Genomic DNA, 17,785 nt, shown 5'->3' with positions numbered 1-17,785 from the left:
CCAGGCTCCTCTGTCCATAGGATTATCCAAGAAAGAATACTAGAGTGAGTTGCCATGCCATCTTCCCAACCAAGGGATGGAACTGATGTCTCTTATGTCTCCTACATTGGTAGGGGTATTCTTTACCACTGAGCCACCTGGGAAGCTGGTAAAATGTCAGAGGAAGAGTTGAATCAAGGCAACTGCAGGAATTTGTGCAGGAGCATCTGGAGTCCTCTGTTCCCAGCACACTCCCATTTACCAGCTCAGCTCCAATTACTCCAGGCCTCTGGATTTCTTTTCAAGTTTCAAAGTTCTGGGACACTGGCCCAGGTCAGGTCATGTGTATATGTGCTCAGTCATTCAGTTGTGTCCAGCTCTTTTCAACCCCCATGAACTGTAGCCTGCCAGGCTCCTCTGTCCATGGGATATTCCCAGCAGGAATACTGGAATCAGTTGCCCCTCCTCCAGGGGATCTTCCCAAGCCCGGGACTGAACCCATGCCTCCTTCACTGTCAGCTGGATTCTTTATCACTGAGGCTCCTGAGAAGCCCATCAGGTCATGAATCTATTCTTAAATGATCAGCTGTTGTTGTGGGGTTTGATAACCTCGTGTGGAATGGCAGTGTGGACCTGTTTCCGAGTACTGGGGCTGAGTTAGAGAAGGGAGCACTATTGTCGGCTGGGACCCTTCCTGCCAAACTGCCACAGACCACCTTACCAAGACAAGTGATGGGAGCAGAAGTCAGACTGTAGTGCCCAAGGAACGAAGGTGACGTGAAAAAATGATGTTTAAGGACTTGGCCATGATAGAACTGAGGGTGAAAGTGGGTGGTAATCAGAGGGAGTGACTGGATTAAGAAAAGGTATCAACTTTGTCCACCAATGGAAACTCTATATACATCCAGTGTTCCCCTCTCCCACACACATAAGAATCTGGTATCAAAATTCACCTTTTTAATGGTTCCTCAGTGTGCCTGAAATATAAAGCAGCTGATGCATGGGGGTTGGGGGAATAGTGAGGCGGGGGAAAGAACATGGACTTTAGATAGGGCAGACATGGGCTGGAGCCCTGGGCCATGTCACTGAGTAGATGTATGACTTTGGGCAAGTTGCTTAGTTTCTCTAAGTAAAAAGAACTGTTCAGTTCAGTTTAGTTCAGTCGCTCAGTCGTGTCCGACTCTTTGCGACCCCATGAATCGCAGCACGCCAGGCCTCCCTGGCCATCACCAACTCCCAGAGTTCACTCAGACTCAGGTCCATTGAGTCAGTGATGCCATCCAGCCATCTCATCCTCTGTCGTCCCCTTCTCCTACTGCCCCCAGTCCCTCCCAGCATCAGAGTCTTTTCCAATGAGTCAACTCTTCCCATGAGGTGGCCAAAGTACTGGTTTCAGCTTTAGCATCATTCCCTCCAAAGAAATCCCAGGGCTAAGCTCCTTCACAATGGACTGGTTGGATCTCCTTGCAGTCCAAGGGACTCTCAAGAGTCTTCTCCAACACCACAGTTCAAAAGCATCAATTCTTTGACGCTCAGCCTTCTTCACGGTCCAACTCTCACATACATACGTGACCACAGGAAAAACCATAGCCTTGACTAGACGGACCTTTGTTGGCAAAGTAATGTCTCTGCTTTTCCTGCTGCTACTGCTATCTAGGTTGGTCATAACTTTTCTTCCAAGGAGTAAGCATCTTTGAATTTCATGGCTGCAATCACTATCTGCAGTGATTTTGGAGCCCAGAAAAATAAAGTCTGACACTGTTTCCACTGTTTCCCCATCTATTTCCCATGAAGTGATGGGACCGGATGCCATGATCTTCATTTTCTGAATGTTGAGCTTTAAGCCAACTTTTTCACTCTCTTCTTTCACCTTCATCAAGAGGCTTTTTAGTTCCTCTTCACTTTCTGCCATAAGGGTGGTGTCATCTGCATATCTGAGGTTATTGATATTTCTCCCGGCAATCTTGATTCCAGCTTGTGTTTCTTCCAGTCCAGCGTTTCTCATGATGTACTCTATATATAAGTTAACTAAGCAAGGTGATAATATACAGCCTTGATGTACTCCTTTTCCTATTTGGAATCAGTCTGTTGTTCCATGTCCAGTTCTAACTGTTGCTTCCTGACCTGCATACAGATTTCTCAAGAGGCAGGTCAGTGGTCTGGTATTCCCATCTCTTTCAGAACTGTCCACAGTTTATTGTGATCCACACAGTCAAAGGCTTTGGCATAGTCAATAAAGCAGAAATAGATGTTTTTCTGGAACTCTCTTGCTGAGAAGTGATCAAATCACAGAATGTATACAACTATTTTATAAACTGTAAAAAATGAACAAATCCTACTGTGTAACATCCACAACAGACACACAAATTAGAATTGGTCACGTACACCACCATCATTCAGTCTTCAGAAATTTACCTGCACTTGTTAGTTTAATAATATTTTTGTTTTGGAAAGCATAGAGCTTTGGAGGTAGAAAAGTCTATAGCAATCATTGAACCAAACTCTTGCACTTTGTTAAAAAGGAGATGCTCAGAGAAGTTTAGTGATTCATCCAAAGTCACACAGCTAGTAAGAGACAGGATGACTTCACTCAAGTTTTTCTGACTCCTATCCCGTACTCACTTCACTTTAGTATGCTACTTCTTGGATTTGATTTATATGTTGAAGTGTAACATACTATTTCTGCTGTCTCTATGTGCCTTTTTTCAAAAAGTCTTTCCACCATAGTAAAGTCTACTTCTTTGGAAAAAGAGAGAGGTCTTTTTTTTGCATAGTCTCAAACGGGAAGAGAAATTTCCATTAGGTCACGGAATCCTTGCCTTCCAGCCTTGAGGATAAAGAAATCGCACTGGTATAGTTGAAGAGAATGGCTACTCGGGGCCTACAGCAGTCTCAGAACATGTAGCCTTCTTGGGAGCATAGGTCTGAATCTTGGCAGGGTCAACATGAGAGCTTAACCTTTTAAGACAGATAAATTGAGTTCTTGGAATGCCCCTGTTTAGTGGACTCACAGGGGTCTTTCGGATGAGCCCCTTGCTAAGTGAAGCTCCGTCTGCTTTGCATCAACTTCACACAATCTCGAGATAATCTCAGACTGGATCTCCATGAAGCCAAAGCCAGCAATGGGAAATTCAGTCTATCAGTTCTTTATTTGGCATGAGAGAAATTGCTGTATTATCCATTGCAGCATTATTTATCCTAGTGAAGTTTGGAGATTGCCTACACATCCCCAAATTAGGAAAGTTTAAATGAATTATGATCCATTTTTATGAAGGAAGACTACATATGCAATGAAAAGTATGCTTTCTTAGAACCTAAGCATCTTATTTAGCTAAATTTTTTAGTGATTTAATTTATATTTTTGACAAAATGTTGACACAGTATTGACTCAGCCTGGTTGACAGCATGTATGAAGCACTTCATACTGTTTCCATCTACCCATCATATTATCTGGCCCTTCCTGTAACCTCTCTCCTGTGACTACTACAGAAAACTCTGGGGCTCATGAGGATGGGGGTGTAGTTACATAACTCTAGAAGTGGGGTTTTAATCCTGTATAGTATACCAAAAGATAGGAAAACCCTCAAAAAGTTAAAAGTAGTCTATAAATTGAATTGCTCTATCTCTGTTAAATACTTTTTTGTCTAATTATTTCATTAAATATTTTTTCTACTAATCAAATACTTTTTAAATATAACACTTTTTTCAGTGTCTAATTCTGACATTTGTAATGTCATTGTTAATTTGTAACAATGATACAAATTAAACTCAGGGAGGCTAAAATAAAAAGACTGTAATAAGAAGTTTTAGAAAGTATGTGGAGATATCAGGACCCTCATACCTTGCTTAGAGGAATGCAGAAATGGTGTGACCATTTTGGAAAACACTTTGGCAGCTCCTCACAATGTTAAAGATTGAGTTATCATATGACCCAGAAATTCCATTTCTGGTTATATACCTAAAAGAAATTAAAACACATGTTCACACAGACACTTGCATACAAAGGCTAACGGCAGCATGAGCCACCATAGCCAAAAAAAGTGGAAATAACCCAAATTTCTGTCAAATGATGAATGGGTAGACAAAATGTAGCATATCCGTAAAATGAAATAGTATTTGCCCACGAAAAGGAATGAAATACTAATACATGCTACAGTGTGAATGAAACTTGAAGATGTTATACTAAGTGAAAGAAGCCAGTCACAAACAACCACATATTGTATGATTCCATTTATATGAAACATCCAGAAGAGGCACATTTATAGAAACAAAAAGCAGACTCGTGGTTGCCTAAGGCCGGGGTGTTTGGAAGAAAATAGGGACTGACTGCTCGTGGGTACAGTTTCCCTTTGGAAAGATGAACTGTTGTAAAACTGATTGCTGTGAGGGTCGCACAACCTTGTGACCATACAAAAACCACGGAACTGCACATCTTACACAGATGAATTGTATGGCGTGTGAATTACATCTCAATAAAGCTGCTAGAAAATTACCCAGATACCAAAGGGCTTGTCTCCATTTAAGTTCAAAGTTTCTTATATTGGGAAAAGAAGAATTTGTTTCTTCTCTGAACTTGAAAGATTTGAAGTCCCTAAAATCAACATTTCAAATGAATATGAAAAAGCCAATAACAAATCGGGAAAATACACAGACTAAATGCAACACACCTACATCCATTTTCAAGACACCATCAAATGGTAAAATACAAGCCGAAGCTAAACACAAACCAAAGCATTCTGTTTTATACCTCTCCCATAAAAAATAATCTAAAGTATCACACAAGTCAGTGGAAAACAATAATTTTCATGGTAGTTAGTGGTACCAGCTCTGTGATTTCCTTAACCAATTGATCCTAATCTGCCTATCAGAAGTGGAGGCCAGTTTGATATATCTTTTGCTTTTGCCAAAGGGAGGAAGCCATTCCCACATCATAATCACATCCTTCTAGAAATCAAAAACGTGTGTTCAAGCCATGGTGGTCCTGCAAAAAACATAAACTCATAAAGGGGTTCTTGATTCATTGTCATCATTCATTCTGTTCACTGGAATAACCAGAGTTTTGCCAAGCTATACTATGACTGATAGCTTTTTCATAAAAAGGTATTTTACAAAATATTGAAATGTAGCCTATTTCTACCTGATAAATGCCTGGACCTGTAAACTTTGAACCCTCTTTGGCCTTTGTTGCTTGTGACCTTGTTTAAATGATTAATGTTCTTTTAACAACTGCAGGATGCAGAAGGCAGCATGCACTTACTATGTGCGGATTCTTTATTCGAGGCAAAACGAGGTTGTTCAAATATAAATAAAACTGATGATAATATTTACTCTACTACCCAGAGAGCTGTATCATTTTTAATTTCAGGTACTCTATGAAAGGGCAAGTATGTACTTTTGAGACACATATTTTTTTCTCTTTCTTTTTTGTTTTTTATATTATGGAAGTATAATAACACATTTATAGGAGACTTAGAAAATGCAGAACAGAGTTATACATAGTTCCACTACATATTACAACAATTTTTTAAGTAGATAAATTAAGATTTTAGTTGGTTTTTCAACATCGAACTCTCAAAAATTAATAAAATGAATATACAGAAAAGTAGAAGGATATAGCAGACCTGAAAATCACCATGAATCAATTCAACATAATTAAGAGGTATACGATTTTCACACAATAGTAGGATGAAAATTCTATTCAAGTTCCCATAGAACATAAACTAGGAGACACTGAAACATATCTGGGACAAAACAAGGTACAAAAATTTCATAGACTGAAGGTATTGAAATCATACAGAGTTGAGACACATAGTTTCCTATTTTAAAAAGTTACAAAGGAGCCCTCAGTTTTTTAATTTCAAAAAAGTACATTAACACAATTTATTTATCATCTCTAAACTAAAAACAAATGAATGAATAATAGGATTATTTTATCACACATTTAGAGTTATTGTTTTATCAGTGTTTAGTAGCATTTTGTACCACTTTGCTGTGATCATTAGTCAGTGAGTTATATCATTATTGAGTTATGTGAAGTCTCAAACCTCCCAACTCTATCTTCTGTTAATATCCATCACTTAAATATTAAAGGTCTGCATTTGCCAGAAGTCAGCAGAAATGCTTTCAGGGTCTAGATGAAAAATGGACTGCAAATTTCTTAATTAACATCACTCTGGAAATAGTGAAGACATACCAAATTTTCCTCATTGATTTTACATCAGAGTTGAAAACAAAATAAAATGTTCTGCTGGCCCACAAAGTGTCTTATGAGCCCAGGAAATAAACAACATTAGAAATCTTTAGCAACTTGCTCAACGTACACCCTTACTTCCAGTAATGATGCAACTCTGAAAACAAATGTCTTTGACAGAATATTGATACCTTTCCTTACGACTATGTAAAGGAAGATTCTCCTTGTTTAGGGATGGGGGAAACAGCTGACAGAGGGTGAACCAAAAGAATTAGGGAGAAGAGCTTTGTTTTAAAGAGCTCATCTGCAATGAAATCAGTGGATTATTACATCAGCACTGCAGACAAGGCATTTCCTATCTCATTTAGGATCCACATCGCCATAGGCAAGGTTTTTGTTTAGCAATTTACATAAAATATTACTAGAGCAGAGTTGTTGTTTTTTTTTTCTTAATGGCTTCAAGGTTAAAGTTGAAAATACCAACTTGAGGTTGTGCAGAGATGTGGCCATATTGAATGTCATTCCAAATATTCCAGTAAATCATTTCATTATCCATAATAATAATCTTCACTGGCTTTACAAATAATTGCTTTGCTAACTTAAAGGAAGTCTGATTTTAATTTGCTATCTACATCTACATTCTCATATTCTTTTTATAGATTTTTTTAAACAAGTTATCAGTAGGATCTTCCTTCACTCAAACATAAGTGAAAGTTTTATCTATCTTGAGATATCACTAAAATAATTTATTGCTGGGGAAACAAAACCTTTTGTCTCAAAATATATTTCTTCCCGACAGCTGTGGTATTTCAGGGAAAGCACCAAAGCTATGATGATCTGGACTGCAATCAACCATTCTTAATAGGAAATTTTACAGACTTTTAATAAGATATCCTCAAATAATTTATGAGGAGAGGTTTTGAAGTGAAGAGGCATTGTTTGGCAATATGTTCTTCCTCTAATCTCAGGAAATTTAAATAAAAGAGTACTCATTTCCTCTGAACTCAGCAGTTCTCCTTAAAAAAAAAAAAAAAGAAAAAGAAAAAAAGAAAGATTAAGAAAAACACCTGCTACAACAGTTGCAAAACAAAGCTTACTTGCTTCAAACAAAATTGTGCTAAAACAAACAAACACTTCAGTATTATTACAGACTTCTCTTGTAGACTCCCAGGTTAGGAATTTCCACCAACAAAACCACAGGCCCAGGACTGTTTGAAAATCATCAGGGAACTGTCCCCTGTCTTCTAAACGTATAGAATCATGCTTAGGTCACTCCGCTCCCTGGGAACAGTGATTCCCGATCTGGCCTGTATCCTGACCCCCCACCTCCAGCTGTTCATTGCTTTTGATGTTGTCTTGATGCTTCTCTGAATTCTTCCTGTTAAAGTTTCTACATTCATCTTCTTTGATTTCCCACCATTTTGTTGTGGGTTTTGTTCGGTAGATTGGTGTTGGTTTATAATGTTATCTTCCCACTTAAAATAGAAACTTTAAACCTTTCTTTACCCATCATCATAGTCATAATTTCATCATCTTCAGATATACTGACATTCATTCCATTTCGTTCCTACATGGGGAAAGAAATGGACGACATCCGAGTCTCTCATGCTTTAATGGATGTACATGTAAATTACTTCGGTGTCTCATTTAAAAGGTAGCTTTGACTTAGGGGTTCAGATGTGAGGCTAGAAATTCTACATCTCTAACCAGCTCCCAGGTGATATTCTATGCTACTAGCCTTTGAATCACATTGAGTAGCAAAGAGTAGATCTCTTCCAAGTTTAAATGCCATATCCTAGGAGTTTCAATGAAGTTCCTGTGGGGTCTCTTAAAACTCCATGAAATGACCCAAAATCCTTTTCAGAAAACTTTTAAAAATTTGACAGCCACATATACTGCCCTTCTTCAAGAAATGCAACCAGGAGAATTAAAAACAACAACAAACATTAGCTGACTAAAACATGCATGATGTTGAACACAATCTTTGTCTTGGGTCAAGAGAAAATTATTTTATTCATTTTCACACTAGCTCTTTCTCTCTTTTTTTTTCTACCAATAACCTTGACCCCTCTCCCACACACAGATTCAGTTGAGTAGCTTCTGTACTTACATAAATTTTGCTTTCATTCATCAACCATCATCCAGAAACCCACAGCTGTACTGTTAAAAGAGAAGAAAAAAAGATACTCAGCTATGCCTCTGATAAGATGTACACAAATTTACTCAAAGCACAGTTGTGTTCTCAAAGAAGAATGGGAGGAAATGTGGATTAATCGTGTATGTTCCCAAGATATCTTGTGGCCTTAGCCACTAATCCAGGAGAATTCTTTCTCCAATACCAACTCATTCCTTTATCATTCAGACTGAATATACAGCTAGCGATGGATAATTCTTAAACCTTCAGTCAAGATATAAACTGAAAATTTCTCCAAACTTAAAAAATAATCATTTAACTTATAATCTACTATTGTGGGCTCCATTTTATGAATTCTTTCTTCTTTTTTCTTTTTAGTAAAAGATATACTAATTTAGAAACGTGGAAAACTGATATCCCAGTTTTCTCTTCCTGTTTTCTGTATTTTCAACAGTAGAGATCAAAAGCGATGACCTCAGTTTTCCACTTCACTTCATAGATGAATACCTAGCCTAATGGAAGAAAAAATTTCAAGAACATTTATGTTATACTGGAAAAACCTAAGTGGAAAGAATTTTTAAATCTTTCAAGAAATTAACTTTTTGTAAAATTTCTAAATGCTTTTGCATACTATAAACCTTAGATCATATTGTTTGAACTAATCACAGACCAAAACAACCAAGGTCAGACATAAATTCAAAGGACTTCAGCAACAAGAGCAAAGAAAACAAAAAGATGGAGAATGGGGTAGGGCAAGGGAAGGAAGAGCAAGTTAGAACTGAAATAGTTGTCTCTTTCTGGGAAAGCTGCTTTTTGGAGAGCATTTAGAGTCACCAGGGAAGAATATCTGTTTAGCTAGTATAGTCAATCCAAGGGATCAACAGTATAGCCGATAGGTGTACGTGTGTATTCAGTCGCTCAGTCATGTCCAACCCTTTGCGACGTTTAGCCCTCCAGTCTCCTCTGTCCATGGGATTCTCCAGGCAAGAATATTGGAATGGGTTGCCATATCCTCCTCCAGGGGATCTTCCTGACCTAGGGATCAAACCTGGGTCTCATGTCTCCTGAAATTGCACAGTAGATTCTTTACCACTGGGCCACATCCACTGTTAATTATACGACAATAGATTGTGGCTTGCACTAACAATGATATACTGGTAGCATATTGTAAGGTTCTCTGCTCAGTGGGTAAAGGAGCCACCTGCAATGCAGGAGACATCAGAGACATGGGTTCGATCCCTGGGCCGGGAATATTCCTTGAAGAAGGAAATGTCAACCCACTCCAGTATTTTTGCCCGGAAAATCCCATGGACAGAAGAGCCTGGCAGGCTACATTTCATAGGGTCACAGAGCTGGACACGACTGAGCAACTAAGCATGCAATAACACAAAATTTTTCAGAGTTTTACTGACGTACTTAAAAGCTTGGTCATGTTTGACTCTTTGCGACCCCGTGGACTGTAGCCTGCCAGAGAGTTTTACTGAATTCCCCTGAAAATAGATAATGAATGGTTTACAAAGTCCTTTGATAACTATGAATTAAACATTACACGGGGGCACAAATCATCGTTAGGAACAGTAGTCATGGTTTGTTTAGTGGTTTGGGGGCCAGATATTATTTTAGATTCTTTACTCACTATTTCTAAAGTGCTATCCATGGCTTTGTAAGTAGGTTATTAAAGTTTTATTACTATTAACTAGTAAAATAAATCAAAATCCAAGGAAGATTTTTTTGAACGAGAGTGATGTAAAATGATATATAAAACTGTGTACACCACTGTGTATCTCACACTTTTAGTTGTTCACTATCCAGATTGCTCTTCTCTACTCTGACAGCAGCTGAGATTTGCATGCAGTTAGAAAAAAATTGGGCCAGAATCAAAAAAATCAAGGGCAGGCCACAAGCTGGCTCATCAGAGAGTGGAATCCTCACACATCTGACGAGTCCATCTTAAGTCCCTGATTCTCATGGGTGATATATTCCTGAACAACCTCTTCTACTCTTTTATTTGTAGGTCAACTAAATACTGTAAAAACACTTGGGGAGTGACTGCTAATGGGGAACGGGTATTCTTTTTGGGAGTGATGAAATTGTTCTGGAATTATATAAGGGTAATGGTTGCACAGGTCTTTGGAAAAAATATCTACTGAATTGCACATTTTAAAAGGATAAATTTCATGGTAGGTACATTATAGCTCGACAAAAACACAAATATACTGTTAACCATACAGGAGCCTTATAGGAAAATTTGGGAAAGGACTATTATTAACAATTGAAACCCTTAAGAAACACTTTAATCAGTAAGTGAAGTTGTTACATACAAGATATTGTAGAGCATCATCTAATTTATACTTTCTACCATTGTGTTGACAGTACCAGCCACAGTGAGGTATCAAATTCTGCACTCGGGCAAATGAATAGTGAGTTAATCTTTGCCACTTCTCCCCACTTACTATCACCACACCAGCCACACTCCCTAAACCGCTCGTTAAAATGTCATGGAAGGAATGTGACCCAACCCCTTCAGTCTGGCTCTAACAAGACTATCATCGCTACCAAATCAATATGTAAACTCACACACTCCATTTGGTCAACTGTCCAAAGTCATCTTTACTTTGAAATTCATTTGAAGCCACAGCACTAAAAAATCCACCAAACCAAAAATTGCTGCTCATGGTTATTACACTTTTCTTCTTTGTCTTTTCTCCAGTTAAATGGTTTATCCCTTATTAAGGCTCACATTATGTTTTTTTAAAATAGAGTTTTTATTTGACTCTTTATTGCAAAAAGCGCCCCCCGCAAATGCCTGCCAATATCTAGAATTTAGAGAGTATGTCAGTGGAACTAAAGTAAGGAGATAATACATACAAGCTATCTTTTAAATTCAAAGCATATATTGCTAAAGAAAAATTCTTGAATTAAGTCACTAAATCCCAAGGTTGTAGCTATCGTTCTGTAACTCCCCACCATATCCTTCCAAAACAACAAAACATGTTACAAGATTTTTGTCACTGGAAATCAATATATGAAGCTTTTGCCTGCAGAAATAGCAGGGCTGTGCGGCTGCTAAACTCACTAAGAGAGTAGATCAAAGTCATACATCCGAGCAGCAAAGAGAATGCCAGCAAACACCTTGTAGACCTTTGTGTAAAGATGCTAATGTAGTGAAGTTACCTGGCAGCGGTCCCTCTCCTGGCCAGCCCAGGCCCCTGCTGGTCCCAAGTGCCCTCTCAATGCCTGGAGCCCTCTAATGTGTCTCTCCACTCTAGCTGTCACCTCTGGCCTCTGCGCCCAAATTAATCCTCCCTTATCTCTCCATCAAAACTCCCATTTCCTCCCTGATCTCTGCCCATAAATGTTAAAAAGTGATACAGAATATTTACAAGATGATAGTTTGAAAACTGCACAGCTCTACAGATATGACCTTTGTTTGCGTAACTAATATATTAATATTCAACATGGTTTATTTACATATGTAAAGAGGCTGTTTGTTGTGATATGTTGGCCAAGGAAGGAATCTATAATGGTAGAATGGCAAATGGGAGGAATGTTTTGGGAGTTAGAGGTTTTCTATGCATTCATCCATCCATCCAACACATCACATCATGAAGCTGCCTATCTACTCTGTGATATTGTTAAACATACACGGCTTTGGAATTTCCTTAGTTTATAGTTAGAGGCTGAACTTTGCATCTTTAATGCTAAATTGCTGGGCTTCCCTGGTGGCTCAGTGATAAAGAATTTTCCTGCCAATGCAGGAGACGCGAGTTCGGTCCCTGACCCTGGAAGATCCCACATGCTGCTGAGCAACTTAGCCTGTGAGCCACAGCTACTGAACGTGTGCCCTAGAGCCTGGGAGCTGCAAATACTGAAGCCAAGTGCCCTAAAACCAGTGCTCCACAGCAAGAAAGCCACGCAGTAAGAAGCCTGTGCACCGCAACTAGAGAGTAGCCCCTGCTCGCCACAACCAGGGAAAACCTGTGAGCAGCAATGAAAACCCAGCACAGCCAAAAATAAAATTAGTTTTGAAAATGCTTAATTGCTTATTACTCTATGTATACTATCCATATGGCTGAGAATATGTGGATCACTTCACTTCAGTGAGTTTCTATGTTTATCAAATGCTTACTATTACACTGGGGTATTCATTGTCCCATGGTCCTTTCCACTCTGGCCCTTTAAGTTGCCTAACCCACTACACATCACACCCCCTAGCTCTTCCTGAAAGGAAAGCACAAACAGCAGAAGCCTCCACACCCCTACTTCAGTATACACCACTACCCAGCCGAAGCTCCAATACTCTGGCCACTTGATGCAAAGAGCTGACTCATTGGAAAAGACCCTGATGCTGGGAAAGATTGAGAGCAAGAGGAGAAGGGGCAGGCAGAGAGTGAGACGGCTATATAGCACCACCGACTCAATGGACATGAATCTGAGCAAACTCCAGGAGACAGTGAAGGACAGGGAGGCCTGGTGTGCTGCAGTCCATGGGATCGCAGAGTCGGACATGACTTAACGACTGAACAACAACAACAACTGTTTGCACATCCCACTACTGGCTTTTTGAACTTAGGATTTTCACAAGATTCTAAACTCCACTCTCTCTCCTAGTTCTGGTCTCCCCGTTAGCTTCAAATGAGAAGTTCCACTCACACAGATCGGAACAACCCACCCAGTCTCCCCTCAAAGACGTGGTAGAATTCACATAGGAAGAACCTTACCTTCAACACTCTATGTTGTTATATGAGATAAAAATTTGTTATATAATGGCTTACTTAGATTCAATTTTGCTGGGACTACCTAAGAAATAATTCTTTTCTTCTGTAAGACTATTAATTTAAGAAACCTCATATGATACCAGTAATGTGACATATTCTTGCATGTCTCTTAAAAGGAAGGTATATTCCATGGTGTGGGATTTTATGCTTCAAGGTGCAATAGTTAAGATGCCCCATAGACACATGAGTTTGCAACCCCTGAGATAGTGGGAAGATTCTGAGCATCCTGTGAAAGACTTGAAGAGGATGTAGCTTATCCCTTCAGCTGCTGAGCTCTTCCCCAAACTTTCAAACTCACTTTACCCCTATTTCTTTCAAAGCTTCCAAACAACCTTCCCATTTTCCCAGAGAAAAGTACTCGGATAATGTGTAACTTTACATAGTATCCTTTGCATTTGCAGAGCAGAGAGTCTAGAAAAGACTTTAGCGGAAAGCAATTGATCTTTAATGACAACATTCTAGGCACTGTGAGCCATACTCCTGGCCACAAGCCTTTATATCGCTAGCCTACCTATTTGTAAGACAGGTCACGGGCATATTCTTTGTATTAAGGCTTGAGAAGCATCTCCACAAGAGATTATTTTTGTCTTAACATGGACATAGTAATAGTGAAACGTACTGGCTAGTGAGCCTTTAGTGTTGAAAACTACTCATTAAATTTATTGGTTCTTTGATGTCCAATTCATAGCAAACTCTCACGGTTATTTTGCCAAAGGAAGTCAAAGTTATCAAGTTGTGTTTTTTAATGGGGATTAATACACTTTTATGAAAGGGACTTTGCGGAATTTTAAAAGAACATTCATTTCCCTTCTTCCTAAGTACAGTAACCTTGCCATGGCCCCTCGAGGCTGCTCAACACCAGTGTGAATTTGCTGCTCCCTCATGAATTTTACAACCCATCCAACAAAGCATTCTGACTTTTTCACCTAAATATCAAAAACTTTCAGTTAGCCAAGAGAAGAAAACATCATTATCTAAAGCCTTTCTCACACTCGGTTCTATGGAAACCACTGACCATATATAGGAAAAATAGCAAGCAGCCGAGACTTAGATGGGAGCATTCATCTTTCCTTTGTGATAAAAAGTTCGGCTGGTGACTCGGGACCTCACTCCACGCTTCATTGGCAGAAATGCTCTCTTTCTGCTTGAAAGCGTGGACACTTCAGAAGTGCCTCCCCTTGCAGGATGAGTAAAAACAATATCATTTTCCCTGATAGCTGCGGAATTGAAGTGAAGGATTATTTATTTAAACTTTTCAAGCATGAAGCCAAATGCAGCCAGTATGTACCGCGTCTGTCTTAGAAACCATAAGTCAGGGGGAGAGTTTACGAAGCATTCGATCTGCGGGCTGGTTCCCACTTTCTCCTGTAAACCACACAGACTGCAAGGTCGAAGCGCCAGTCTCTGAACTCCTATTAAAGAAGCAATTGTTTTCAGCTCCTTACTTCCTACGACGACGGCACAAACCCATTACCTCTTCTTTCCTCACAAAAATATGTTTCCAATTATTCCACGGTTGATGGTTGATGAAAAGCTCTTTTATTACTTGCTCACAGTCATTGTTATGACTAAGAGCAGTGGGTCTGAGTGCCTTGGCTGTCCCTCCTTCCATCCTGCTGCCGGCCCCAGGTAACCCGTCACATCAGCATCTGACAGCTGCTGTGAGCTTCACGCAGTCCTTACCACCTGGCGATGGCTACCTGCAGTCAGACCTCCTGCAGATCACCTCCACTGCTGCTTGAGCCCAAGTTCAAGTTGTTAAGACAGAGGTGGAAAGTGAAGTTTAACTACCCTGTTAACTAGTGCTTTTACTTTCTTTCTTCTTAGCATGAGCCCTTCACCAGACCCCTGAGGCCCTCCAGGGTAGCAGTTGCCAAACTCTTTGGCACCAGGGACCAGTTTCATGGAAAACTGCTTTTCCGTGGGAGTGGGGGGATGGTTTGGGGGTGATTCAAGCACATTACATTTATCGTGCCCTCTGTTCCGATTATCATCACATCAGCTCCATCTCAGATCATCAGGCATTATCAGATCCCAGAGATTGGGGATCCCTGCTCTAAGGCACAACTTTTCTGCTTCCTGCTTTGTTTTTATGATATCATTAGTCATATCTGAGAGTGAATGAGTTTATCATATCGTTCCTGAGACCAGGGGGAGGGGAGCATAGGAAGCCTTGACCAGAGCAGAAGGTCAGGGACACAAAGGAGAACAAAGCAGGGAACAAGCCTGAGAAAGACGGAGCAACTCCTCTAGCCTGGCCGAACAGGCCTGGGGATAAGTGAGGCAGACTGGCCTTTGAAAGATCCACAGAGACACCTACTGGGTGCAGACCAGACAGGTGACCCTGGGGTTCTTGCGGGATAGCATCGCCCTGACCCTGGAAGGGATCTAAGAGCAATAGTCTTTTCCAGACAAGACTTTGAAGCCCAAGGTACAGACAAGAGCGGAAAAGCAAAAAAACTCCAAAATATATTGCCCAAGTAAGTGTTAGTCATTCAGTTGTGTCCGACTCTTCGCAACCCCTTGGACGGTAGCCCACCAGGCTCCTCTGTCCATGGGATTCTCCAGGCAAGAATACTGGAGTGGGTAGCCATTTCCTTCTCCAGAGGATCTTCCCAACCCTAGGACTGAACCCAGGTCTCCTGCATTGCAGGCAGATTCTTTACTGTCTGAGCCAGTGCTGCTGCTGCTGCTGCTGCTAAGTCGCTTCAGTTGTGTCCGACTCTGTGCGACCCCATAGATGGCAGCCTACCAGGCTCCCCCATCCCTGGGATTCTCCAGGCAAGAACACTGGAGTGGGGTGCCATTTCCTTCTCCAATGCATGAAAGTGAAAAGTGAAAGTGAAGTCCCTCAGTCGTGTCGACTCTTCACGACCCCATGGACTGCAGCCCACCAGGCTCCTCCGTCCATGGGATTTTCCAGGCAAGAGTACTGGAGTGGGGTGCCATCGCCTTCTCCGGTCTGAGCCACTAGGGAAGCCTATATATCGCCCAAGTACCTCTCATTTTAGGGTAAGTTTTTACATTGGTTTTCTACTGTTGCTTTTAATTTATGTTTTTATGTGTGTGTCCTCGGTTGTGTCTGACTCTTTGTGATCCCATGGATTGTAGCCCACCAGGCTCCTCTGTCCTAAATTACCACAAATTTAAAGGCTTAGAACACAGAAATTTATTCTCTTACAATTCTGGAAGATGTAAGTCCAAAATAAGTTTTGTGGGGTTAAAATCAGTGTCGGCAGGGCCAATTCTTTCTGGAGGCTCCATTAGAGAATCTATTAGCTGCCTCTTCCAGCTTTTGATGGCTGCTGGCATTACTGGGCTTATGTTCGCATCATTTCCGTCTCTGCTTCTCTTGCCGTATCACCTTCTCCTCTTCTGCCTCCCTCTTTTAAGGACACTTGGGATTACGTTTAGGGTCCACTTGATGAAAGTGAAAGAGGAGAGTGAAAAAATTGGCTTAAAGCTCAACATTCAGAAAACTAAGATCATGGCGTTTGGTTCCATCACTTCATAGGAAATAGATGGGGAAACAGTGGAAACAGTGTCAGACTTTATTTGGGGGGGGCTCCAAAATCACTGCAGATGGTGATTGCAGCCATGAAATTAAGACGCTTACTCCTTGGAAGGAAAGTTATAACCAACCTAGATAGCATATTAAAAAGTAGAGACATTACTTGCCAAAAAAGGTCCATGTAGCCAAGGCTATGGTTTTTCCAGTGGTCATATATGGATGTGAGAGTTGGACTGTGAAGAAAGCTGAGCTCCAAAGAATTGATATTTTTGAACTGTGGTGTTGGAGAAGACTGTTGAGAGTCCCTTGGACTGCAAGGAGATCCAACCAGTCCATTGTAAAGGATTTCAGTCCTGGGTGTTGTTTGGAAGTACTGATGCTAAAGCTGAAACTCCAGTACTTTGGCCACCTCATGTGAAGAGTTGACTCATTGGAAAAGACTCTGATGCTGGGAGGGATTTGGGGCTGGAGGAGAAGGGGACGACAGAGGATGAGATGGCTGGATGGCATCACGGACTCAGTGGACATGAGTGAGTGAACTCCGGGAGTTGGTGATGGACAGGGAGGCCTGGCGTGCTGCAATTCATGGGGTTGCAAAGAGTCGGACACGACTGAGCAACTGAACTGAACTGAACTGAACAGGGTAATCTAGGATAAGTTCTGCATCTCAAGGTCTTTAATCACAGAGTTTCTTTTGTCATATCAGGTAATATCTTCGGGTGGGGCAGTAATGCACATTCAGCCTGTCATAGGCACCAAGTGTGAATTAATTATATTATTACTTCCTTCTAGATAGTATGCTTTCTTTCTAAACTTGGATGCTCAAAGAACACAGTGCTTTATCTAAGTAGTAGTTCTCCATGGGGGGAGAAATATTCTTGTGAGCTCCTCTAAATGACTGGTGCTCTAAATATTGAAAAGTTTTGGCATTTGGATCTAGAATTTTTAAAATTCAAACAAGTCCTAGGACCTCTAGTCCTCAGACTGTGGTTTATTAATACCATTTCCCTCTAAATGACCCATAACTCCTTGGATAAATAGCTGATTCCAGGTTTAAGGTAGGAAATCTACAACATGAGCCTGAAACATCTCTCTGTGAAAGTTAGAAAGTCTTTAAAGGCTCCTGACGGCTTTTAAAAGCAGTCAAGAGACAACTTGCAAAAGACCCCACTGGCCAATAATAATAATGGGTT

The sequence above is a fragment of the Bos indicus x Bos taurus genome, chromosome 15, assembly GCF_003369695.1.
Source record: "Bos indicus x Bos taurus breed Angus x Brahman F1 hybrid chromosome 15, Bos_hybrid_MaternalHap_v2.0, whole genome shotgun sequence".
Taxonomy (NCBI): Eukaryota; Metazoa; Chordata; class Mammalia; order Artiodactyla; family Bovidae; genus Bos; species Bos indicus x Bos taurus.
The sequence above is the reverse complement of the archived record's forward strand: the minus strand, read 5'-3'. Positions refer to the sequence as shown.